Genomic DNA, 26,805 nt, shown 5'->3' with positions numbered 1-26,805 from the left:
TTCATACCACCTGTAATACACGCCTTACAGTGTTCTATATGGCTGATGTTATACGGATCCAGTCCTATTTCTATCCTATGAGAACATTTAGGATAAGTATGCCCATAACACAACATGGTCTTACCCTATAATAGCCTCTTACAAAATGAAGTGGTTTGCAGGAAAAAAAAATACGGAATTCAGTCAGACAGAAGGCTGAAAACAGCTAGCTCAAATACAACGTGGTGACTTAAAAATAAAAAAGAAGAAACATAAATATTCGTGGGAATATATTCACAAGATGAATTGAAACCAGAAGTTATTCTCACGAATGTAACACCAGCCTAAGTGAGCAGTGTCCAGATGCCCTTCACCTTCTGATTTAATGCCTGATTTTCCCTGTCCACTCTTCTAAATTCAGTGACTTCCTTTTGGTCAACATCCTAATCAATATGATCACATCTCTCAAATTTCGTCCTTTACTTTGAAGTCACACTTTGACTCATAAGGAATTTCCACCCTTCCTTACAAGTGTTGAGAGGGGAGTCCTTCCTTACAAGAGGAAGTAGTCTCATGTGCTCTCCCCACTTCCTTCCTGGCTTGTTATTCCTGGGTCTGGGTCATCCAGCTGCATCCAGGAGTCCCAGAGGATACTGTGAAAATTACAGGGTAAATGGGCCTAGGTCACAACTTCTTTGGAGCTGTATCTTCTAGTTTGAATTTGTATTAAAATTAATCAGAAAGTCCAAGAACTTAACTGACATTTGTCAAAACAAACATCAGTGAAAGGTATTTATTATGAATGTGCTCATTATATATCTTTATTTCAAGGTTCTCACTGTTTTCTGTGATTTTCTCATTAGACTGTACAAAAATTATTAAGGTAGGCAAGCAGGTGGTATTATTCTCTTTTGGATAAATTGTGACAAAAGTGCTCTCACAGATTTGGCTTTTTTTTTTTTTTTTTTTAACAAAGAGTTTCCAAAGGGCATGCAATGAAAAGAATGGACACATATATCATTTACTTTATTAGAAAAGGACACTTAGGTGTTGCATGAAATAGCAGCTTAATATGATGTTGGTTTAGGGAGTTTTTCTAAGCAAGCTGGTTGGATTGGGTTAATATTTAGTTGGCTCTTCCATACTTCTTAAATGTGCCATGGTTACTTTAAGAAAGCTAGTCTTATCCTTATGAAGTAAATATAGTCATCCCTTGACATGTGTGGGACATTCTGGAATTTTTTTTCCTCAATATTTTTGATTTGCCTTTGGTTGAATCTGAAGATGTGGAGCCCTCGGGTATGGAGGGTCGGCTGTACGTATTTAGAGCTCTACAGCTGTCCTCTTGGCTTCATGTTTGAGCTTTAACATTTCGAAGATTTCAAATATAGTCCATTCCTAATTCCCATGAGGTTCATTGGGTTGATTCATCCATTTCTTTATCCTCTCCATATCCTCCATCATTTTCAGCAAACACCTTTTAATTCCCCAGTCCTTTAAATCTTTCAGATTTAAACCACACTTGAACTCCTGTTTGAACAAAACAAACAAACAAACAAACATAATGGTGTAGAATTAGTTGTAGAAATTGCCTTAAGATAAGACTGTGAACACAATTATTTTAGAAATGTCTTAGGTTTATCTTTTCCAGATATGCCAATCTCAGGGCAGAGATAGGTTAAGAAAGAGCTTTTGTGAGTGCTCTCTGAGATTCAAAAAATAAAATAAATTTGGATGTTCAACTCCAAGGCAAGTGATAAAGATCAAAGACTCATTTTATTACAATATTTTTATTTTTATTGAACAGATTCACTTTGGATCTTGGCTTGCATTTAGAATGTTTACCCTTTAATAAGTGATCTGTTTAAATGTGGATCAGAGAACAAGGGTTTCTGTTTTACAGTTCAACTTTTGACCTTGGGGGATGAATGGGTGGAGGCTAAGAGGAAAAGTCCACTGTGTTTTTACTGAACTTTTTACCCTTAAAAAAAAGTGAGCAAGTTTAAAGTTCACACAGTGCACAAGAGGTCTCCACTGGGGATTTCTGGTATTATTAACTTCCTGACCTCAGATAATTAAAAAGAAAGAGCAGAGCCACCTCAGACTATGACTCAACTTTGAACTTTTCACCTCCCAAGCAAAGGATTTAAATTGTAAATGGTAGACTCTGGAAGCTTTCTTATTGCTATTAACTTCTTTCATCCCTGGTCTTGAAGTTATAATTTAGGCCAAAAGCAGAGCCTGATCTTTCCTTTTTATTTACTTAACCTCTTTTAGCAGAAAGGACTGAGAACACCATTTACCTAGAAATGACAGGTATTCTGGTGAAAGAAGTTAAGCTTAAAGGGTCATTGAATTTTGGAACTAGAAGCAACCCTAGATGATCTGTCCAGGCTCCTCAGCTGTGAAAGACAATAGAGAACCAGGGAGGCGAGCAACTTCCTTAAGGTCAGACACAACAGGAGCACAAAAGAGCATCCCTGATTCATTAGCTGTATTTATTTCTGTAGTAGAGGGATTCAAGCATGATTGGGGGTAAGAAATATTCCCCCAGGTAGCGCAGCGGTCTAGAGAATCTGTGGCTTTTATTTTTACGTTAAAATGCATAAAGTGGAAAAACAAATCACTGATTAGGGAGTCAAGAGGCCTGGGTCCTTCACTCTACTGGTTTGTGTAAGCCTTAGGAACTCATTTAACTTTCCCAAGTCATGACTTGCTTGATTGTCAAATGGAATGTAGTTGGGAGGAGATAATAAGCATCTGAGACTCCTTTGTGTTATGACATTTTTTGGTTCAATGGTATCCTTGCCTTAAGAATTCCTGCTACGGTTCATGTGTAAACACTGTATAGATATACAATTCTCAGCAACAACTGGGTTTTCTGAACACAGAGGGTAGGGCTAGATGGCTGTGATTTTAGGGTAATTGGTTACATGACGCTGGGCTTGACACTGATGAGGAGGCTCTCCTTGCTTTAAGAAAAGACAAAAATCCCAAAGGGGGCTCCCCTGGGAGCTCAGTGGTTGAAAGTCCTCCTGCCGATGCAGGGGACGCGGGTTCGTGCCCTGGTCCGGGAAGATCCCACATGCCGCGGAGCGGCTGGGCCCGTGAGCCATGGCCGTTGAGCCTGCGCGTCCAGAGCCTGTGCTCCGCAACGGGAGAGGCCACAACAGTGAGAGGCCCGCGTACCGCAAAAAAAATCCCAAAGGAAAAGGGGGACTATCATGTAATGAGACACAAGGAACAGGGAAAAGAAGAACAAAGGAACCAGGACAAAGAAAGGAGGGATGACCAAGGAGAACAGGCATTAGGAAGGAGGGTAACAAAGAGATGGTAGACCTCTCAGTTGGATGGGGACCCAGTCAATGCTTGTGCTACTGAGAAAGCCGAGGACTACGTTGTGAATCTGTGAGAGCCACATGCTCTTAACACTGAAGCTGAGATAGGCAGCTCTCACTGGCGCCCGTACAGCACGCAGTGTGTAGCAGAGCCAGTCATCCCGGGCCCGCTCTTGCCTCCTGCTATTTGCTAACACCTTTATTGCCTCCAGTTAGTTACTCACACTGCGCTCATTCCCATCTGTCAAGGAGAGCTCCCTTCCAACATTCTGTCCTTCTTTTCTTCTATTAAAGAGATCCTCCCAGTGTGGCTGCAAAGCATGGAGAGGATACTGAGCTCTGAGATGAGGCAAGTTTGGAGCGGGGTGAGCAATGATTTTCTCATTTCCTGGTCCCAAGAAATGAGACAGATGTGACTGTAGGGTCCTGCCCAAGACCCTCCTGCAGAGACAGCTGTGGGAAAAGGAGGTCATCATGGCTTGCTGGAGGGGCTGGAGGCCTGTCTGCTCGGCCTGGTAGCAGAGGGCCTGGGGTCACTGCCTGGACCAAGTGTCAACAGCTGTAATTGACTCCTATGCCATCACAGATGTTTACCCACCCAGCTCCTCAACCACTCTCAGCTGCTTTACACTAATTTACTTCTGCTTTACAACCTCCTCTATTCCTTCTCCCTCCTACAAGGGCCAGCCAAGGCGGGTGATGACTATCTGAGCAAGAGACTGCACTAATGTGAATATGTCTCATCAGGTGATTGAAGTTACAGACCAGTGGGCTGCAAATAATCGTTCATCGGGGTTTTTGGTGGGCAAAATTACCCAACTGTTTCCTCTGCTCAGTAAGGCCCATTCATTCACTAAATTCCTCCCACGTTTTCCGGTGTTGAATACATTCCTTCCTGTATAGATGTCCAGTGTGCCGTCATGTTAACCTCAATGTCTCCTGAGGAGGGAGGTCACGGGTCACCAAGCAGAGCAGGACTGTCATCATGAAACAAGTCATAATGCCTCATTGACACTTTCGTCAACATCTAGAGAGGAAATAAATAAAGGACTGGGTTTGGTCTGCCAGCTACCTCTACTTACAATGGAAAACATCACAATGCAAATAAGAAATGTTGTACTTGTGAAATTTAAAAAAAAAAAGGTTTATGCCACTATTCTCACTGATGGGCTAAAGCAAATCACTGGTGGCTCAGTTCGGGGTGATGACGATGATTTTTTTTTTTTTAATTTACTTATTTTTCTTTTTGTAAAGTCTCTGTACCTTCAGGCAATGGAAGAAGAACAGAGAGTCAAGCACAACCCAGAGAACCAGTGCCAAATGAGTCAGTATGTGAATTCTCTGCCCTGAGGACTCTTTTTAAAGTCAGGCCCAAGAATCCCGCCCTGCAGGTAGGAGAGTCTGAGAGCCGTGAAGGGTAGCCAAGCCCCACACCCCATTTCTGAGTTGCCCCAGCCACATCCAAGGTTAATGGGAGGGCAGTAGGCACTAGATAGCCTTTGCTGCCTCTAATTACATCCCACAACCCCAACTCAGCAGACAAGCCAAGATCTTGCATCCGGAGGCAGCCAAAGGCTGATGGATTCTCTACAGCTGTCTATTGCCTCTGGCAATATGACCTCACTTGGCATGATTATTTGAATTGACGATAAAACTTCAAAAAAAATAAAAAAGTTTTTATTGAACTTTTTACCCTGAAAAAAAAGAGCAAGTTTAAAGTTCACACGGTGCACAAGTGGTCTCCCACCAGCCAAAAAGCCCCTCCTCTCTGTTTTCTTCCTGTATACGTTTAGATAAACTAGATCCCCATATATTTGTCTGATATTATTCCTTTGGTTTGAGGCACCCAGCTGGCAAGCATAAGTCATCCATGGTGATTAAATTTAGTAGGGTATCCATGCAAGCGCCAGGAGCGCCAGAGCCCTTAATGGAACTTTGGCAGGCAAGGCAGCAATAATTGTACAGCAGGTACAAGGCGAGGGGGAGTCTGGGAGTTCAAGGAGCTGTAATCGTCTCCCTTCTTTGCCCCAGCAGTTCAGAAAGTGCACGAGGATCTAAATTAGGTGTTATTTTAGATTACAGCTTGTCACACCTGACGCCAGTGACACCATCAGGCAGCTGGATGCCAGCTGGAAATTTGTTGATATCTAGGGATGGCGATTTTTGGCTCGTTTATTCATTCAGTCGGTCATTCAAATAACATGGGTCATGCCCATCAAGAAGATATGTCAGCCTCTGGACGCAGGAGTCTTTTGATGATCCCTGAGATATAAAAGAGCAAGTTTGGAATTATCACCGCTAAATGCCTGTTTATCCAGGACTGCTAGACAGAGGGCACGCCCCTAGAGGAGCTCTGACATTTTATGGAGTATTGAAAACCAAATTTGATTCTCCTTGTGAAGAACCAGAGAAACTGGTCCACTTTACTCCTGAGAGGAAAATTAAGAGGTTCCCCTACAAATTTATAGTAGCCGTATAAATGGGCCTTCCTTTTATCTCCCTCCTACGGCCTGAGTTGAGGGAAGTGGAGTTGGGCTAAAACTGTACTAATTTATGTTTCAAATACCTACATATGCAAGGCATCATGTGGATAAAAGATTAATTAAACATGGGCCGTCCTTGACCTAAAGGGAGAAAAACCTTTTCATATGTAATTGCAGTATAATTCTGGTAAGGGCTGTATGAGAAAATGGACAGTCTGTGGTAAGTTGTTTATAAGAATCCCAGAGAGAAAATTTATTTCTTGAACATCAAAAGATAGATATAAACGTATATTAAAAATAATAATATAGATTTTTTTAAAATGCAGGCAGTGCTTTATAAATTGTAGAAAGCAATTGAGACAAGAATGTTAAAGAGTGAGCGAGATGGATTAAGCTAATGTAGTAAATAATTCCTTAGACTCTTGAAAATGGTACTGTTTGAAGTTTGCATTTTTTTTTATTAAAGATTCCAAGAAACTAGAGACTTCTGGGTAATGTTTAAATCATTGGGAATTGATCTGACATTTAATGGCAAAACGTTGGCTCTCTAAGGCCATAACAAAGTCAATGGGTCAGGGCACCTCCATTACCTAACCTTAGCTGGTCTCTTTCCATGACATATCAGAGTATTGATCCAGGTGGTTATGTGAGATTGGGCATGGAGTTCTCTATCCTTATTTTACAGGTCTTAAAAAACTGGGTCTAACTAGTATGTTATATTCTGCCATGATTTGCATTTTTGTGTGATCCCACAGAAGGGGTCTGCTCTGTCTCTTATTTATCCTCCTATTTTGATTTGTCTGTACTCCCTGGACAAAACTTGAGTCTTCTTCTGAACACTCTCTATCCAGTGTTCATTCACTGAGGGTCTTAACATTCTCTAGGCTTCCACTCTATATTTTGCCTTCAAACTTCATTGATCCTCCAAACTTCAGTGATGTTACCGGAAGGGTAGTCAGTTTTGATGTTCATTGAGCTGTGATCCTGAATGATTGAATAAAATTTGCCGTCTATATTGCTAAATCTGCCTTTATGTTTCGGACCCATTGTTAACAAAAGGGTGCTAGCTTAACTACGATATATATTCTACCCTTACTTATATACTTTCTGTTTGGACTCTGAAGGTTGATTGCTTTTTGGGTTTACCTCTTAGTTATTATAACTTATTTGACTATGGAAATGTTGGGCACTGGCTTCATAGGTTCAAACTGTGATTTCAATAATGAAGGAATAATATATATATTTTAAACTGAAGTGTAGTTGATTTACAATGTTTCAGGTGTACAGGAAAGTGATCCCATTATACATACATATATATATATATATATATATATATATTCTTTTGCAGATCCTTTTCCATTATACGTTATTACAAGATACTGAATATAGTTCCCTGTGCTATACGCTAGGTCCTTGTTGTTTACCTATTTTATATATAGTTTCAAGTTTTTAAAATTGAACCTATATATCTGTTAATCCCAAACTCCCAGTCCATCCCTCCCACCCACCCCCACCTTGACAACCACAAGTGTGTTCTCTATATCTGTGATTCTGTTTCATTGATAAGTTCATTTGTTTCATATTTTAGATTCCACATACAAGTGAGCTCATGTGGTATTTGTCTTTCACTGCCTGACTTACTTCACTTAGTATGATAATCTCTAGGTCCATCCTTGTTGCTGCGAATGGTGTTATTTCATCCTTTTTTATGGCTGAGTAATATTCCAATGAAGGAAAAATTCAATTTCTAACACTGTAGGACGATACCTTTAGCTTTTCCAAAGAGCTTTCAGATATATTTTCTCATTTTACTCTCATAAGTCATCTATGAAATAGGAGTATATGCTAATTCATGAGATCAAGCAAATACATTCCCATTACAGATGACTAATATAAGCCATAGGAACAGTTTGCTCTGCGAAGGACCCAGTACAATGATTCTTGTACTTGCATGTTCCCTTCATGTTCTTATTAAGACCATAAGAGGGCTTAGAGGGTGTGGTGGAGATTACAATTTGTCCGCCCAAATCTGTACTCTATTGCTTCTGCAGTAAGGTAATGTCGTAACTGGGATAAAGCTTCCCATCCATGGACTGTATTTTCCTGCTCCCTCTGCAGCTAGTGTGGCCATAACACTAAGCTCTCTCCAGGGAAGTGTAAGCAAAAGTGATAGATGCCATTCAAGGCTTGCCTTGAAAACTTGCACACTCACTTCTACAGCTTTTTTTGTTTTTTCCTCTCCCACAGGCTGAAATAGTGATGACAAGGATGGACCTTAGGGGCCACCTGTTGAAGGTGTCAGAACTAGCCGCACTCTGCGCTGGGTTTCTGCATGACCTAGTGGAGCAGAGCTTCCCCACCATCCCCCTTCCCTCTCAGACGGTTTCTTGAGAGATAAATCTACTTGTATTTTATTTCAGCCATTACATTTTCAGGGATATTGATTCAGCGGTTTAATTAATATGGACAGCTACTCGATTTTACCAGGAAAAACTTCAAGAGCATTTAAGTCAGGACTGGTGATGAGACTGAAAATGATCAAGCCCTGACTTTACGCCCTCTCTCCATTGTATATTTGATGGGGAGGGGAAGGTTAGGAGCACAGGAGAGAAGAATAAAAGAGAGGTAGGTCAAGGGTGGAGAAGGCAGTGTGGAGGCAAGAATTGAACTACAGAGAGGTTTTCACTTCCTCAGAAATGAGTGAACTAAGAACATTTAAAAAATTGAACCAAAGAGGGAGGGGGGTAGGGGAGGGCTAGAGCGGGAGGTTGGGGTTAGCGGATGTAAGCTTTCATATATAGAATGGATAAACAACAAGGTCCTACTGTACAGCACAGGGAACTATATTCAATATTCTATGATAAACCATAATGGAAAAGAATATTAAAAAAAGAATATATATATTTCTGAATGACTTTGCTGTACAGCAGAAATTAATACAACACTGTAAATCAACTATACTTCAATAAAATTTTTTTTTAATTGAGACAGAAACCCTCCCCACTTTTTTTTAAACTACATATATATATATAGTCTTTATTGAGTATTCTAACCTCATTGGATGTCACCAGCTAATGAATTCTAAATTCTTTCTGTTTGATTCACTCTTCATTCCAGTGAGTCAAACACCAAGAATTTAGCCGGGGTTCTAAAATAAGCCCTGGGAGAACAGTCACCCTGGACACATATTGCAGAAAGTAACCTCCACGTTTTCTTCTTAAGTCTTTTCCAATCAAATTGTGTCCTTTTTCTTTAACACATGTCACTTAGATTTTATCTTAGTAGGTCATCTCAAAAGTCTGTGTGTTAGAATCCAGAGAAATAGAGAGATACGCATCACCAACACTTATTGATGATACAACTACTTAATATCTTCCAGAGGTGCTGAAACAAACACATTCACATGAAAACAGGGCCAGATAGAGACTTTAAAGGGCTCTCACAGACAAAACCATGGGGGCAGTGTGTACAGTAATCCACAGTCATCACTGCCCTAATAGTATCTGACCTGAACCTGGCACAGCTTCAGAAAAAGCCATGTGTTCAGGCTAAAACAAGAATGAGAAAAAAGGAGAACGTTGCTTTCTTCTAATGTGGTAAATAGGGCATGAAGGTTTTATAGTTTGCTAGTGGAACCAGTTTTACAAGTTCTCTATCCACAGGGCTTAGCCTTAGGGAGAAAAAATAGTTTTATTCAGAGATACCTTAAGACTTTTGGTAGAACATTTGAATTTGGTATCCAGAATGAAGAACTAGATTGAAGTTGTTATGTCTACATTTATTGGGATGAAGTTTGAAACTGGAACTATTAAATATTATTTTCATGTGTGCCGTACTTCCCATTTCTGTTTTTGGCATGAGGAAGTGATAAAAGAAAGCTTCTTATGTGTCCTCTTAAACTATGTGGAGTTGGGGGGACTGAACCCCCTCCATTAAAAGTCTGAGTATAACTTCACACGTGGCCCTCCATATCCAGGGCTCTGCATCCACAGAGTCAACCAGGGTGGATCGTGTAGCACTGTAGTACATATTTATTTAAAAAAAAAAAATCCACGTATAAGTGGACCTGCACAGTTCAAACCCGTGTTGTTCAAGGGTAGAATCTTCCTATTCATTTAAATTGGTTTCCCAGATTGTTTACTTTAAATATCAAGAAATAATCATTCATTTAAAGGATCCAGGTCTTTGACTTTTCTCAGTCTGGAGAAGAAATAGCTTTAAGTAAGAAATCCCCACCAGGTATCAATATGTGTGTCCCTCTGGGTGGGTGTGCATGAGAGAGAGATAGTGGCAGAGAAATGACACAGAGAGAGGAGACAGAAGCCATGAAACCTTAAGGTAATAAAATCATCTGCAAAGTTGTTGAACAATAATATATTTGCACATTTCAAGTTTCCTTTCCCTTCAAGTTTCAGTATCACTCAGTGGAGTTGAGGTGACTTTTCCTTATGTCTGCTACTGCAGACGGTACCAAGGAGACAGCAGAGAAAGAGGCATATAAAGAGAAAAGGACTATATGTGTGTTTGCATGTAAAGTTTGTCTCATTCATTCCTCTCTCCTGGCTCAGTTAGTGGGAAGTATTCTCATACCAGTTCTTTCCTTTAATAACTTGTCTGCTTTGATGAAGACAAATCAACTTCAGCTTTTTGTGACCCTTAGGGAAATAGTCTATATCTAGTGGTGAAACTGATTTTATTAAAGCCAGTGTGAAATCTCTGCTTCCCTACGAAGAAAATTTTATTTTTCTTCACTGAAGATTGAATAAGAAAAAAAGAATCTGAATAAATATTATATTCGATTTTAAAAGATACAAATACAGAGTGGGAAGAGATCGCCTTTAAACTTCAAGTTTGGAACTAAATACACATATATTTAGACATATATTTTACATATTCATAATTGAGAATATTAATACAATTATAAAGCCTTAATAATGGAATGTTTTTATCCACTCACAAATTAAAGTTTTCATTACATTTAAACAACTTTTTCTGAATCAGGCACAAATTGCTTTTCTTCCTTCCTTCATTTGAGGAGCTAAAATAAGTTTTTGTTCTTAACTTTTACCTTAAAGGTCTGGCTATGCAGCTGATAGCTGGCTTAGCAAGATATCCTCACATCCTCTTCCACAAGGACCTCTCTGATATTTAGAGTCAATCCTGGCAGGAGTTTTGAAGTTCTAAAACAATCACAAAGTTTTCTCGTCTCTAATGATTCTTCGGAACGGTGAGAGCTCAGATATGCCAGAAAGGTACTTGAAAAGAACAAGAAGTACAAGATGGCTTTGTTCCGTTCAAATTAGGGTAGCTGCATTACTGCTTTATATATATTTTTTCCCCAGTAAAAGCTGTTCCTCTGTGTTTCTCCCTATCTCCCAAACTTCAGCATTCTGGATCACAAAAAAAGAAAACTATGTGACAGTCCTATCAACAAGCAGACCATATTTTTGTTATTTTTGTTAAGTAAATGGGGGAAATTAGAATTGATTTCTTATTACCGAAAAGATACTATTGTCAAAATAAGTGATCAGTTGAGCAAGGAAGGAAAATTCAGCCCGTTGTCACCATCACTCAAGGCAAGGCTGCACTCAGCCTAAAAATGAAAGGGAGATGAGTTGAAAATGAAGGCTTTCTATATACTGCTTTGTAGTCAACTCTTCTTTCAACCTCTGCAAGGAAGGAGAATGTGTTTTCCCTCCCAAGCAAGGAGCAGCAGGGGTTATCTTTTCCCGGAGGAGCTGAAATTTGTTTCCTTGTCAGAGGAGACAGACGAGGTCAGAGAAAACTCCGCCTCCCGGAACCAAAGTGCAGAAGCTGTGATTCTGGTTCATGACAAGAATGACGAGTGCTTATTGGCAGAGCAATCAAGCAAGACACCATCTCGCTTGCTGGACCACAAATTGCAGCACTGATTTAAAAATTATATACAGGACTTTCTGAGCCATGCCAAGGACCCCTTTCCCATTTTAGTGTCACTAGTAGTTAGTTTGCTTATTATATGTCCTATCATTTTTTTAAACATCTTTATTGAGGTATAATTGCTTTACATTGTTGTGTTAATTGCTGCTGTATAACAAAGTGAATCAGCTATACATATACATATATCCCCATCTCCCTTCTCTCTTGCATGCATCTCCCTCCCACCCTCCCTATCCCACCCCACTAGGTGATCACAAAACACCAAGCTGATCTCCCTCTGCTATGTGGCTGCTTCCCACTAGCTAGCTATTTTACATTTGGTAGTGTTTATATGTCTATGCCACTCTCTCACTTAGTCTCAGCTTACGCTTCCCACTCCCTGTGTCCTCAAGTCCATTCTCTACATCTGTGTCTTTATTTCTTTCTTGCCCCTAAGTTCTTCAGAACCTTCAGAATTTTTTAGATTCCATATATATGTGTTAGCATATGGTATTTGTTTTTCTCCTTCTGACTTACTTCACTCTGTATGACAGACTCTAGTTCCATCCACCTCACTACAAATAACTCAATTTCATTTCTTTTTATGGCTGAGTAATATTCCATTGTATATATGTGCCACCTCTTCTTTATGCATTCATCTGTTGATGGACACTTAGGTTGCTTCCATGTGTGATATCATTTTTTAAGGACCATGAAACTAAGCAAAGAATAGAAAGACCATAATATGGTCCTGAGGGGATACCACTGCTCGAAAAGCAAAAATGCTCGTGTATTAAACATGTCCCCTCAGGAATGAGAAAGAGTAAATTATCTGAAGCAAAATGAACGTGATTGGAAGTATCAATATTTCTACATGTCTTTTCCCTCCAACTTTTTATTTTGAAAATTTTAAAACCTACAGAAGATTGCAAGTACAATATGCTAAACATGCATATGTCCTTCATGTAGATCTGTGCTAATAGGGTATCTGCTATCCATATGTGGCTAATTGGCCACTTGGAAAATGGTGGCTAGTCCAAATTGAGCTGTACTCTTCTACATGCCTTTCTAAAAATAAATACTTCCTAAAGTTTTCTGAAAAGTGAACAGATACTTGGTCCCTAAACCAAGCAGATAAAAATTATATACCTGTATATAGGTATAGTATATTATATATACACATATATATGAATTTATGTTAATAAATGTAAAGAACATGTATATGTGTAGCTCTGAGCACATATGTTTATCCATGGATCTGGTCTTCATTTTCAATAAATCACTCAGAAAAAAGTGATTGTTTAGAAAGGTAGGATGGAAGTGTAGGCATTTAGCTTTTAAAATGTCTTTCATAAAAAAAAAAAAAAAATGTCTTTCATGTTTCTCCTAAGGAGTAGACTGAGTCCTGATGAGTTTAGTTATTCTCATATGAAGTATATAATAGAGCAGAAATAACACAATCTTTCCCTTTTTTTTGTAAAATAAAATGAAGACATACATCAAAAATGGAAATTTTAAACACTAAGATGTTTCTTTCCGGTGATTGTGATTTTACTAGTGAGTTTAGATCTAAAACTTACCTGTTTGAAATCTTCTTTGTTCCTCTTCCTACTCCAATGCAAGCTAAAACATAAATATAGAATTGTTAAATTTATTTGTAATCAATTCTAAATCCAGTAATCAATATTCAAAGATTCAATAAATCAGTGAAGTCACTGAAAAGTTTAAAAACTGACAGTCAATGACTTTGATCCTCTTTCTATCCACTCCCACGTGAAATGTGACAAGTTTATTTAATAAGTAAATAGAACATACCCAAAGGAATGGTGTTCCCTCTAATTAGTCCCTCCCTTTGCAAGGTGATTCTCTCACAAAAGTTTTTTTTTTTTTTTTAAAGCATATTTCTATTACTATCCACCTAAGTGCTATATCATGCTATCATGCTTCTTGGTAAGTAGATTTGAATCTTGCAAACTAACAAACTTGTTTAAAACCAAGTAGGGTGATAAGACTGAAAAAACTACCTCTATTAGTCTGCTCATGCTGCCATAATAAAATATCAGAGACTGGGTGGTTTAAACAACAGAAATTTATTTCTCACAGATCCAGAAGCTGGAAAAGATCAAGGTGCTGGCAAAGTAGGTTTCATTCTGAGGCGTCAGTAGTTGTTGTGGCACGCAGGCTTCAGTAGTTGTGGCTTGTGGGCTCTAGAGTGCCACAGGCTCAGTAGTTGTGGCGCATGGGCTTAGTTGCTCCGCGGCTTTTAGGATCTTCCCGGACAAGGGCTCAAACCCGTGTCCCGTGCATTGGCAGGTGCATTCTTAACCACTGCACCACCAGGGAAGCCCCCTGCTTTTCTTTTAACGGAGTCAAAGTTTTCTTACTAATTTTTTCTTTTGTTGATTTATTATTGTTCAACTCTTTGTCATATAACATTGCAATTTATTTTTGACAGGTTTTCTTTTGACTCTTGATTTAGGGTACTTATTTTATAGAAATGTTCACATCTGTAGTAAATCTATCAATTTTATCCTGCCGGGCAGTGATTCTCAAATTTAATGCGCATCAAGATCTCTTAATGTATTCATGAAAACACAGATTCCTGGGCTCCACCATCAGGGGGTATTATCCCATAACTCTTTGGTTGGTCCTGGCAACTTTAGCAATAACTGAGCTGATTCTAAATGAAGTAGTTAATAAACCACACTGTGAAATACTGCCTCACAATTTCTTACTTTGCATTAATACTTAGGGCTTCTCATGGTAATATCACATAAATAGCTATCTATATTTTCTCCTATTTTCTCATGTTGCCATTTTTCTACATCTATCTATTTAGTTCGGCTGGAATTTATTTTACTATATGCTTTATCCCAAGATATTGAACCATTTTTCCTATCACAACTTATTGAACAGCAATACATTTCCCCAATAATTTATAATTCCAACTTTATCATTTACTACAAAGTTATAAATACTTGAGGCTTTTGCCGAGTTTGTTTTTCTGTCCCACTAAATTATCTATCTATTCCAGCATACTGTTTTAATTACTATATCTTTTCAATGTATCTGTTACTATGAAAAATGTCTTGTCCCCATTACTCTTCTTACACAAACCTATTTTGGCAATTCTCACCTGTATAATTAAAAAAAAAAGTTTGTCAAATTAATTTCTGAAAGTTTATTGGAGTTGTATTTAATCTATAAAATGTTTTAAGGAGATGGCACATCTGTGCAATGTTAGGTGCTTCTCACCTAAAAGTAACCCCCAAAGGCCACACCTACTAATACTAATACTCTCAGCTTTGGGGGTAAGAATTTCAACATATGAATTTTGGGGGATAGAGACATTCAGACCATAGCAACCATAAAAGAAGCTATGAATAAACAGAGATGTATAACACCACAAGGTGTTGGCAGGGCCATGCTCCCTCTGCAAACTGTAGGGGCACCCTTCCTTGCCTCTTCCTAGCCTCTGGTAGTTTGCTGGCAATCTTTGGTGTTCCTTGGCTTTCAGCTGTATAATTCAATTGTCACATGGCATTCTCCCTATTTATGTATACGTATATATGTATATATATAGTTATTAAAGTTTTAGTAAATCAGGATGTGTTTTTTATTAATATGAGCTCCTAAGCTATTCCAATCAGTATTAAAATACTGATACTGATATAGGCTTATTAGATTTTCTCTATATAGTCTCACATACATACAAATGTGTTTGAATACATGTAAATATAAAAATTTTCTCATGCTTTGTACTATCTCCCAAGATTCCTAATACTCCACAGTTACTAAGGCAGGCAATGTTGTCATAGGTCTGAAATGAGAAAGGCATCTGCAGTCTATAAACTAATATATCTATTTTTCCTTCAGAGTTTAGAAAATCATTTCATTTGATATTTTCTATGATTAAGTAAAAAGCTGTTTTATTAACATTCTATTTCCCTTCAAAACTTTTCAGGGTAATGAAGACTTGTGAAAAGTTTAAGATTTTCTCTGCCAAGCAGACTGCCTATATTTAAATATTTATGAGAATATACATTATATGTACCCTTTAAAACACAAATAGAATGTATTTTTGTTATTTATTAGGAAATACTTTGATTAATTAAACAGATCTTAGAATTGTACATCACTTTAGGGTTGTTTGATTCAAAAGAGTATTTGGTTGCAGTGATAATTTCCATTATGAAAATGCTTTAAAATGTGATCTTATTTCCTTTTCATAATCTCTTCTCAGGAAAGTAAACAGGAACCATTAAAGTTGTACCTAGTCATTCTCAGGGGTTACTTCACTGGCTCAATCCAATTCTCAAGCGTGCTGGCCTTTTTCCTTTTAAGGACAGTGAAGTCCTGTCTGGGAAGGCTATGGCGTCATGCACAGGGAAGCCACAGCCAGGGAGAGGAAAGCCATCCCCTGACCAGGTTCGATATTGCCCCCATCAGGAACATCTCTGCAATGGAAAGTTGCAATGACTGTCCAGCTGTTTAAAGAGCAGGGGTTATCTATTTTATATATAAAGTAGATAACTAATAAGGACCTACTGCATAGCACAGGGAACTCAACTCAATACTCTGTAATGGCCTATATGGGAAAAGAATCTAAAAAAAAGTGGGTTTATGTATATGTATAACTGATTCACTTTGCTGTACACCTGAAACTAACATAACATTGTACATCAACTATACTCCAATAAAAATTTTTAAAAAAGGATATATTAGCTAATATTATAATCTCTTAAAAAAGGAAATGGTTGCTCTAAACTAAGAATAAAATGAGTTTTATTTTTAAGACAAAAAAAAAAAAAAAAGAAGAGCAGGGACGCAGTCAGGCCAGAGAATGAAATTCAATTTTCATAAACTAACAAAACAACAAAAGTAAGAGAGAAATCATTATTCTCTATCTAAACTGGAGGTCCAAACAAATCCTCCCTGATTTAATGTGCAGATTCTGTTACAGAGTGTGCCAGCCGCAGGGATTTTCCAACTGTCTCATGACTCTTGGGCAACTTTGCCTTTTCATTTGGCTTTTAGCTGAGCAGGCTATGGGCTTTTAGGTTTAACTTAGGGAAGCTGCCCCCTATTGGGCTTTGGTTGGTGGGAGAACTCCTGGACTTAGGAAGGGAAGCTGCTGTACTTGCCCCTGAATGACCCCGGGACTTTGGAACCTTCTGGATGACACAGTTGCTTACCCTCTTGTTATCAATCTGAAAACCCAGTCAAGCGATACATTTCCAATCCCCTGACAGTCTCATGACCAACTTGTAGGTATTAGGCAAAACAGTCTAGAAGCACTGTCATAAAGTTGTTTACTGGCCTGTCTCAGGAAAACTTTACTGTGTCCTGGCAAACTTTATGCTCACACACCAACTCTGAGAAGTCAAGAGTATTATGTATAATAGTAAGATTCTTAAAATTGACTCATGAACTGGGCTGTGAGTAGCTGACTTATCCCTGGTCTAACAGAGAGGATGTAAAATGGCCCAGCCATGTACTTCCTCAAAGTCAATGACAGTAGAAATGAGGAAGGGGTCAGTCAAGTCAGAGAAAGCCTAGACAAAGGCCAAGTCAGTACCAAAGAAGCTGTCAATCTCTCTGCACTTTTCACACATGCCCAAACAATGCACTCAGCCGATACTGGAACAAAATGAAGATAAATGTTATATGTAGTTTGTTCTGATATAACTGTCCCTGTCATAGGGCACAAGCTCTCTATGCGAATACTTCTGTTTCATTGATCACGCTTTTCTTTTGAAAATGTAACTAAATGTCATTTCTGCTCTGCTTTTGCTTTACAAATAGGCTTTGAGTATTTAATTATATATGATAGATGTTATTATTTCTTTGTTGGATGTGAGAAAGGTTATTATAGTATGCAATGTAGTCAAATATTTGTTTTATGGAAAGAGAGAAATGCTCAATCATTTTAATTTACATTCCTGTGCAACTTGGGTCATGCTGCCCTAAGGAGTTCTGTTTTCTAAAGAATAAGTCTATAGGGTGACTCCATCATAGATTCAAGTTACAGCATGAAACAAATACAGCCTGGGGACTTTTGCTATGCATAGTACCTTAATTTTCTAGAACAAGACAAAAGACAGTTATAATAAGTAATTTTGAATAAAACTCTGATTTATTATCATTTTATTTTAAAGACCTCCATGAGTTTGAGATAATTAACACAAACTTTCATGCTCTGATGCAGTATAAAGAACAAAAAGAAATCTGCTAGTGATATAGTTTTAAATGCAATTTTAAAACAAAATATGTAGGACCAATTGTTTTTTTTATGATCAAGGAAAGACAAGTTACCAAACTGCCGTTAGGAATTTATGTTGGTATGAGTGTATTTATTTCAATTAAGGAGAGATATGATACAACAAAAATAATGATAGTAGATTAAATTATGCCTTAAATATAGATAAAGAAAGAGGTCTTTCTTTCTCCCTTTCTCTTTTTATTTGGAGCCAATAGGGTAGAAATTGGAGTGGCCAGCAGGGGGCTTCTTTTAGCTTTCTCCTTTAAATTAAGTGCTAAACTGAAAATGCATTTTAGTATTTAGTTTCATGAATCAGGAATAAAGTTTAAACAAAACATGTTTTTCTTCTGTTTCGTTTATCCTCCTTTCTACTCCCCTTCTCACCGCTATTCTTTCTCAAGACCTGTAAAATGTGTTCCCTGCTGCCTGGGTTGGCCACTGCTGGCGCTGCACCAGCTTCCCCATCCCAAATTAATACTCTATTTTTGAAAACTTCCTGGCAGGGTAGGGAGATTTGGATGACAGACTTTCCACCAGATGTAAATTAAAATTAAATTAAGAGCAAAGAAGTATAGTCTGGTTTGATGATTTAAATGGCAGTTAGAGAAACCTGGTTTCACCGTGAAGCATTCGGGAAGGACTTTCTGAAATGATGGGCTTGAATAGTAGTATAAAAGGTAATGAATGGCCGTGTAATATGACATTTTAAAAGAGTGTTATGTTTTCACAGGAATTTGAGAGTGTGTGAAAGGCGTCCAGAACTAATCTGACCTATCTTGGAACATAACTCCAAATCATCTTCCCGTCCTGTTTGATCTGCATAAAGTTTTACCTGGTTCTTTACCTTCTTTTGGGGTCCCATTTCACAGACGTAGGCTCAAGAACTTTACTGACAGCATATAACAATTCACCAGACAGGGAATCGGATGGCAAAATTGTGGCATTTTGTGTTATCCAAGTGAAATCTCGAGATAAATAGAAACTGACCTTATATACTTTTTCAAATAAGAGTTGGGTCCTGACAGGGGAGGCAAACAAGACCTCTATAAGGATTTTGAAGTCAGTAATTCCAGGTTCAATATCCAATATACAAAATTATGTTAGGATTTTGTTTTAACTTTAGAAAATGATTGTCAGGGAAATACAGATAATACAAAACAGACCGACTTAGTGTCCTGTTTCCCAAACTGGGACATGGGTTACTGAAACCATAGGATGAGCCTACAGCTACTTTCTATTGTGCCAATTTACATAGGGATTTGGAATAAAAGAAGTAATTTAACTGTCAAAAAAATTTCAAACACCTTTATGCTAACCCAATAGTGCCATGTTATAAAGTAGAATATAAAATTCAAATGATTTGCCTAGATACAATATGAACCTTTAAGAAATTGTGAACATGCAAATGTCCACTATAGATTGATCATTCCCCTCCCCCCAATCCCCCCACCCCATACACCAGGATACCAGTAAGATAAATGCTCTGGAAGCCAAACTATCAGATTTCTCATCTTGGCATAATGGTTGATTCAGTAAACTCTTTATGCATCAGTAAAATTGATCACAGCTTTTAACCCAATTAAGGAATTCTTAGAAAATTAGGATTATAGAGTTGACTATTGCCTTATATCATTTATATGGGTAAAGTATAAACATCACTATAAATGTGTTTGTTGAGAGTCTTGGGATCTACCTGAGAGGAAAAGGAAAGGGGTTGGAAGCAGAGATATCACGACTATGACTAAAACATAACTGTGATTTATATGTGTTTGCATAGCTTTGTCCTCTACCATACCTTAGTTCTCAGGGTTATTCTTCAAAACAGGGAAGAAATGCATTTTTATTACTGGATGATTTAACCAGTGACCAAGATTATGACTTATAACCTTGGATTTTAAGACTGTCTATGGTCATAATTTGAGCCTGAAATTTAATAGATTCCCTCTCTGGTCCTAAAAGAAGAGGTCAATAAGGGAAGACTACTTTTATCTAGTTGTAGTTTATAAAAGAGTTCCTAGGAATGACATCGCAGTGCCACTTACTTGGTACAAATCACTCCTCAATATTTGTCGGGACTGCTATCCCAAGGAAAAGATACCTTATTTTGAGGCTCTGATGAGCGTTAAAGTAAATGTGCAAAAATAAAACCCCTAATATTCTTTCTTTTAAAAAATACTCTATCACTTTCCCCTTTTTAAAATTTCTTCTTCTGTGAATGGGAATGAGAAGTGAAAGTTAATGTATGTAATCATTCATTCATTGAACTTGGCTATCCTTTGAATTTTTCTTGCCTGGTTATTATATTGTTTTGAAAAGCTTTGATAGAAAAATATTAAGAGGAAAATGAATGAAAGGTAGATCAGGCGGTTGTGTGGCACTAACTTTTAATTAAAATATGTCGAACTTTTTTCAGGTATAGGCTATTCATATCTAATTACACAGAGTCGTATTGTCAAAGAGGAGGTACTTGGTTCTCTTTCTTCTATATTCCCTCTTCACACTCAGTATATTTCCCAGTATTTTGTGCTGGAGACCTCTTACAAAACCACAAAACCCCCCAACCCTATAATCAATCAATTTTATGCTGAAAAAGAACCTTAGACAGTATGATTCATTGATTCTATTAATGGCTCCAATTTTCCATGGACAATTGTTCCATGCCCTTTGGTAGAACCTCCCATCTTGGTCCTAACTTGGCTCTGTGACTTGCTTTGGCCAATGGGCTTATAGCTGACTTGATGCAAGTAAAAACTTGAAACAACACTTCTGCATTTCTGCTTCTCTTTGTGGATTCCTGCCACTGCTGTGAGAACATGCCCTGACTAGTCTGCGGGAGAGACACATGAGAAGGCCAATGAAGGACCGATGAAGACAAGCTGAGTTTTCCCAGTGATGCCATCAAGATAAGCTAATCACAACCGATCAGTCATCTGACAGCAGATGTATGAGTGAGCCTAACTGAGATCAGCAACCCACTGGTTGAAAGAAAGGAATAAGTGGCTGATGTCTTCAGCCACTAAGTTTGGGATGGTTTGTTTGGCAGCAATAGCAGATTGATATACACTCTTGCACTGTTGGTGGGAATGTAAATTGATACAGCCACTATGGAGAACAGTATGGAGATTCCTTAAAAAAACTACAAATAGAACTACCATACAACCCAGCAATCCCACTACTGGGCATATACCTTGAGAAAACCATAATTCAAAAAGAGTCATGTACCACAACGTTCACTGCAGCTCTATTTACAATAGCCAGGATATGGAAGCAACCTAAGTGTCCATCGACAGATGAATGGATAAAGAAGATGTGGCACATATATACAATGGAATATTACTCAGCCATAAAAAGAAAGGAAATTGAGTTATTTGTAGTGAGGTGGATGGACCTAGAGTCTGTCATACAGAGTGAAGTAAGTCAGAAAGAGAAAAACAAATACCGTATGCTAACACATATATATGGAATCTAAGAAAAAAAAAAAAAAGGTAATGAAGTACCTAGGGGTAAGACGGGAATAAAGACACAGACCTACTAGAGCATGGACTTGAGCATATGGGGAGGGGGAAGGGTAAGCTGTGACAAAGTGAGAAAGTGGCATGGACATATATACACTACCAAATATAGATAGCTAGTGGGAAGCAGCCGCATAGCACTGGGAGATCAGCTCCATGCTTTGTGACCGCCTGGAGGGGTGGGATAAGGAGGGTGGGAGGGAGGGAGACGCAAGAGGGAAGAGATATGGGAACATATGTATATGTATAACTGATTTACTTTGTTATAAAGCAGAAACTAACACACCATTGTAAAGCAATTATACTCCAATAAGGATGTTAAAAAAAAAAAAGAAATTCAAAAAAAAAAAAGAAGTGAGAAAACTGAGCCTGGGGATTTACATTTTCTCTAACTTTATGAAGCTACTAACCTCCCCAGATTTTAGAGTTGAGCATTCTAGTCCTCATTTATGTAAAACCTAAACACCGAATTATTGACAAACTAGTAAAAACCTAAACACCTAATTATTGACAAACTGGTAAAGTCTTACCAGAAAATTCCAAATAACAGCACAATAAACAATGTTGCTTGGAATTGTTTTGATTAATATTATCTTTAAGGTTAAAGATTTTTGTCAAGACTAAGCATATATTACATTGCAGAAATTGTCATTCATGCAAATCCATTTTCTTGTGCAATTGAAAAGCTTCATTTAGTGTGCTGAATCTGTAGTTGCATTTGATTCTTAAGGAGTTAGCCCTGTGAAGCACATTACAACTGTCCTCTAGAGACTGGGCTAGTTTCCAATTGATTTCAGGTTGCAATTCAAATTCTTGTCTTTCATGTATAACATTGTTTTAACTCTTGACCTCTCAAACACTACTGGAAATAAGATCCTAAACTTTGGAACTGGAGGAAGTGTTACTGTGGAATATATACAAGGGTAACATCATATGGGTTCTTTTCAATTATAACTCAAGCTTTTGGATCTAAAATATAGAGTTCTTTACTGAATTACACCTTTCTTATGGCAATGAATTTGGATTGAGAAGTGTATATTCAGAATGGTATTCTCTTTTAATAGTTTGATATTTAATATGATTTCCTTTTATTAAGCATGTGTCTTATTTTCTTAATCTTGATCTAGTAGATTATTAATTATGTCAATTATTTTTTTCTTTCTCGTCTTGGAGATAGGAGATGATTAATAGTCCTTAAATGAATTTTTGTTTCTTCTGATGTTGACTTGCTTTTAAGGACCACGTTTTCCAAACATATGGCACTGGAATTAATTCATTTTGATTTTCATTCATTTATTGAGTGTGCACTTTTTGGTCAATATTATAGTATCATTAGTTGGCCAGAATAAATCTATATTTATGTTCTGAAATAAGTTGATTTCTCTATTCTTCCTCTCTATGAGCTTAGGTTACTTTTTATGTCTGTGACAACGTTCAAAGGATTTAAAGGAAAAATACATAATACTTCCCACAAAATACTTCCCTTCTTGGGGAAGAAGAGATATGCCTAAAAGTTTAATGTACTATGCTTTTCTGTCACCAAAATTCAGAAGAGACCATATTAATATCATTGAAATCATTTCATTTTTCTAGTTACAAATTATTTAGTTCTTCCAATAAAAAAGATGAAACAAACTAAAGCCTAGTGTTTAGTTATCTACTACCGTACAATAAATTATCCAAAACTTAATGGCTTAAAACAACAGACATTTAGTATCTCATAGATTCTGGGTGTGAGAAATCTATGACAACTTAACTGGGTCCTCTGCTCAGCATATCTCATGTATACATCATGTATACATCATGGTTTCATCTGGGGCTGTGGTCTAATCTTGAGGCGCAGTTGAGTGAGCATCAACCTCCAAGCTCATTCATATGGTTGCTGGCAGAATTCAATCCCTTGCAGACTCTCAGACAGAGGGCTTCGCTTCCACACTTTTGGCCAGAGGCCAGCCTCAGTTGCTTCTCAAATGGGCCTCTTCAACATGGGAGCTTGCTTCATCAAAGCCAGCCAGAGAGAGAAGCTGCAAGTGAGAGGAAAGTCAATCTTTTGTAACCTAATCACTTAGATGGCATCCCATCACTTTTGCTATATTCTGTTCATGAGAAGCAAGTCACTAGGTCCAGCCCACACTCAAAGGGAGGAGTTCATACAGGGTGTGAAATTATACAGGAGGAGCTTCTTAGAAGAATACCTATCATAGCTAGAGTGGTCCAGCTGTTATTGTTTTACTGTTGTCTCCCTTTCATATATATATGTGTATATATATAATTTCTCTCTATATGTATATATATATATATATATATATATATATATAAAACTTGGTTTTTCTTATCTATAACATTTAATCACATATATTTAACATCACAACCTAGTGAGAACATTGTAATATACATGAAATTTACATGAAGTGGTTAAGCATAGAGTTCTAGACTACTCTAGCAGCATTAGTGAAAATTTGGGGTGTCCAATAGTACATTGGGATTCTGTTTTCAGAATTCAGTCTACCTGTGAGCTGTTCTCTTCTACAAAAAGAAAGAGTGGGTTATAATTTTTTGGTCTGCTCCAATGTGGGTCAAATAAAGATACAGAAAACAACACTGACTGAAAAATAAGGAGATGCCAAACCCAGCATGATTTGCACTTGCAGCTGGTATTTCACACAATACGGAGAAATAAACTTCTCAGATTCTCAATTGTGCATAGCTTTGCAATAGCTAGAGTTACAGAGAGAGTTAATAAAGATTTTTTACATGACATCTAGATATGAATGATTTCAGATAATTGAGAATTCTCTGTAATTAACAATATAGGTTCTGACAATACAAGGAGCTGGTCATCCCAACACAAACTGGCACAGAAGAGCAGACTCTGATCTATGAAAGAGTAGAATCTAGACCAGGCCAGGTCAGAAAGATTTCTTTTCACCTATCTTGACCAAGGATTTCATCAACTCCATCAGGTATGGTGGAGGCAGATCTTACTAGTGCCCACCAATGTCCAGTTTTTCCCTCCAGGCTCATGGAAGGTTATACTTCCCAGCAACTTTTCAGTTAGGCAGGATCATATGATTTTCCTGGCCAAAGGATTGTAAACAGAAGCGCCATGTGTTACTTTGTAGACCAAAATATAGAAGAATGGGTCTGAAATCACCACACACTCTCTTCCCCCTTGCTGGGGCAACTGATGATTTTCAATTGGTGGAGTCTCTGTCAACGTGGGTCCTTGACTAACTATAATACATAAAAGAAAGTCCCTGCACTGTCCAGTGATGGACATGTATCATGCCTAAAGTGACAACTTTTTAAAACGTTAAGACCCTTTGTCTTACTTTCCTGTTGCTGCTGTAACAAATTACTTTAAACTAAGTGTCTTAAAGTAACGCAAATTTATTACCTTACATGGCTGGAAGTCAGAAGTCCTAAAATCAGAGTTTTGTTGAGGCTGCATTCCTACCAGAGGCTTTTGGGGAGAATCTGTGTCCTTGCCTTTTCGAGATTCTAGCGGGCACCTACACTCCTTGCCTTGTGGTCCCTTCCTTCATCCTCAAATCTATCAACATAGCATCTTCAAATCTGTCTCTGTCTTTCTCTCTCTTTTTTTCCTCTCTCTGTCTTTTCTCTGCTTCCATCTTCACGTTTCCTTCTTTGACTCCGAGCCTCCTGCCTTCATTTGTTGTAAGGATACTTGTGAATACATTGGATCCATCCAGATAATCCTGTGTAATTTCCACATCTAAAATTTTTAACTTAATCTGCAGAATCCCTTTTGCATGTAAGGCAACATTCACAGGTTTTGGGGATTAGGATATGGACATAATTGGAGACATGTAACCTACCATATCCTTGGATTTAGAGGTTTATGTGTTACTACAGCATAGCTTAGTGTATACTGAGTAATACAGAAGCCACTAGAACCTCATTTTGCATTAATGGGGTATGAGTATGCTTAAAGTAGCTATTTAGTGGGTTCAGATAGTCTCAATTTTTCTTTATGAGGTTACAAAGTACAGAACTTGCTTATGAAAGATATGTACAAAATGCATAAAACAAAATGATAATTATGTATCATTCTCAAATTTTTGATTTCTAGGTTTTCCAGACAAGGTAAACACCAAATAACACCAAAACAAACTTTATTCCTATTTGCGTATTTTTATATTACACATTACTTATTGTATAACTGCATCTGAAGGAATTATAACAGATATGTAAATTATCTGAGAAGAGTGAGAATATATTTCGAAAACTTATTTAATTATAGCAGTAACCACATTTTATTTATTAGGTTGTTTTCCTATGTGGACAAAAAGACTTTTTAATCTGCAGATAATATCTTGTGCTTAGCCGCCATTATGTAATTACTTTCAGGTGGAATTTTATGATGTGGAAGTGCTCATGAAAAACCCCAATTTTTTTAATGGGGTAGTTGTATTCAAGATACAAGCAGATCAGGACAGATGATTAGGATACATGCAGCAAGACTGCAAATGAAATTTTGTGGGTTCAGACAGTGACTCATATAAGAAAGGGAGCTAATGAGTATGGGGCTTGCCCTAATTTTTTATCATTTCAACTCCAGAAAATCATAAATTCAATGATTCATTTATTAATTCATTTATTCCTTCAACATTTCTTCAGGACCCACTAGGATTATACTGTAGTTCATTTATAAGGATATAGGCTTTGGAGACAGATTGACATCTAAGTTTTAATATCAGCTTAACTACTTACCAACTGTATCCAGTTGGGCAAATATGGCCTCTCTGACCCTTAGTTTTGTCACTTATAAACATAATAATAATGTCTACACTTAAGGGTTTTTGTGAAAATTAGAGATTATGTACATCAGACACTGTAAATTATGGGCATTCAACAGATAATAATAGAAACTGTGATTGTTATCTACCAGAAATCAAGATGCAGAGATGAAAACCACGTAATTCCTAGCTACGAATAACTAAAGAGGGAACAAACAACCACAATGCAGTTAGAGGCATGGGCAAGCTATGGATCAGGGAGAAGAAAAGGATTTAGTCTATGGAAGGGTCATAAAAGGGTTCACATGATAAGTGACATTTTAGATGGCTCAGAAAAATTGTATTAGGTGTCCAAGAGAGAAGACATTGGAGCAGTATGTATAGTTACATGTATGAAAGCCCAGGGATAATACAGGAAACTTCAAGTAATTTGGTTTCTCTAGAGCACAGGGCTTTCTTAAACTCTCCCTCCTTCCCCAGTTTGCTCTTTCAAGATTCAGGTATAGCATAATTTTGCCTATGAATCTTTTCCTAATATATATCACTCAGAAAAATTACGTACTCTTTCTCTCA

At 37.6% G+C, this 26,805-nt stretch overlaps 1 protein-coding gene across 3 annotated transcripts in view; it reads left to right on the top strand.

The window, feature by feature from the left end:
* Positions 1-26,805, top strand: part of NRIP1 (nuclear receptor interacting protein 1) — a 197,387-nt gene that overhangs the window by 157,571 nt on the left and 13,011 nt on the right. Inside the window, exon 5 of one of the 3 annotated variants that reach the window (XR_004526441.2) lies at positions 8,048-8,786. The exons of the other annotated variants lie outside the window; for them this stretch is intronic. The gene's annotated coding sequence lies outside the window, so the exon portion shown is untranslated. Of the gene's footprint in view, positions 1-8,047; positions 8,787-26,805 lie in introns of those variants that run through there. 3 annotated transcript variants of the gene reach the window in all.

This window comes from Tursiops truncatus, chromosome 4 (genome assembly GCF_011762595.2).
Source record: "Tursiops truncatus isolate mTurTru1 chromosome 4, mTurTru1.mat.Y, whole genome shotgun sequence".
NCBI classification, from domain to species: Eukaryota; Metazoa; Chordata; class Mammalia; order Artiodactyla; family Delphinidae; genus Tursiops; species Tursiops truncatus.
The sequence above is the reverse complement of the archived record's forward strand: the minus strand, read 5'-3'. Positions and strand labels throughout refer to the sequence as shown.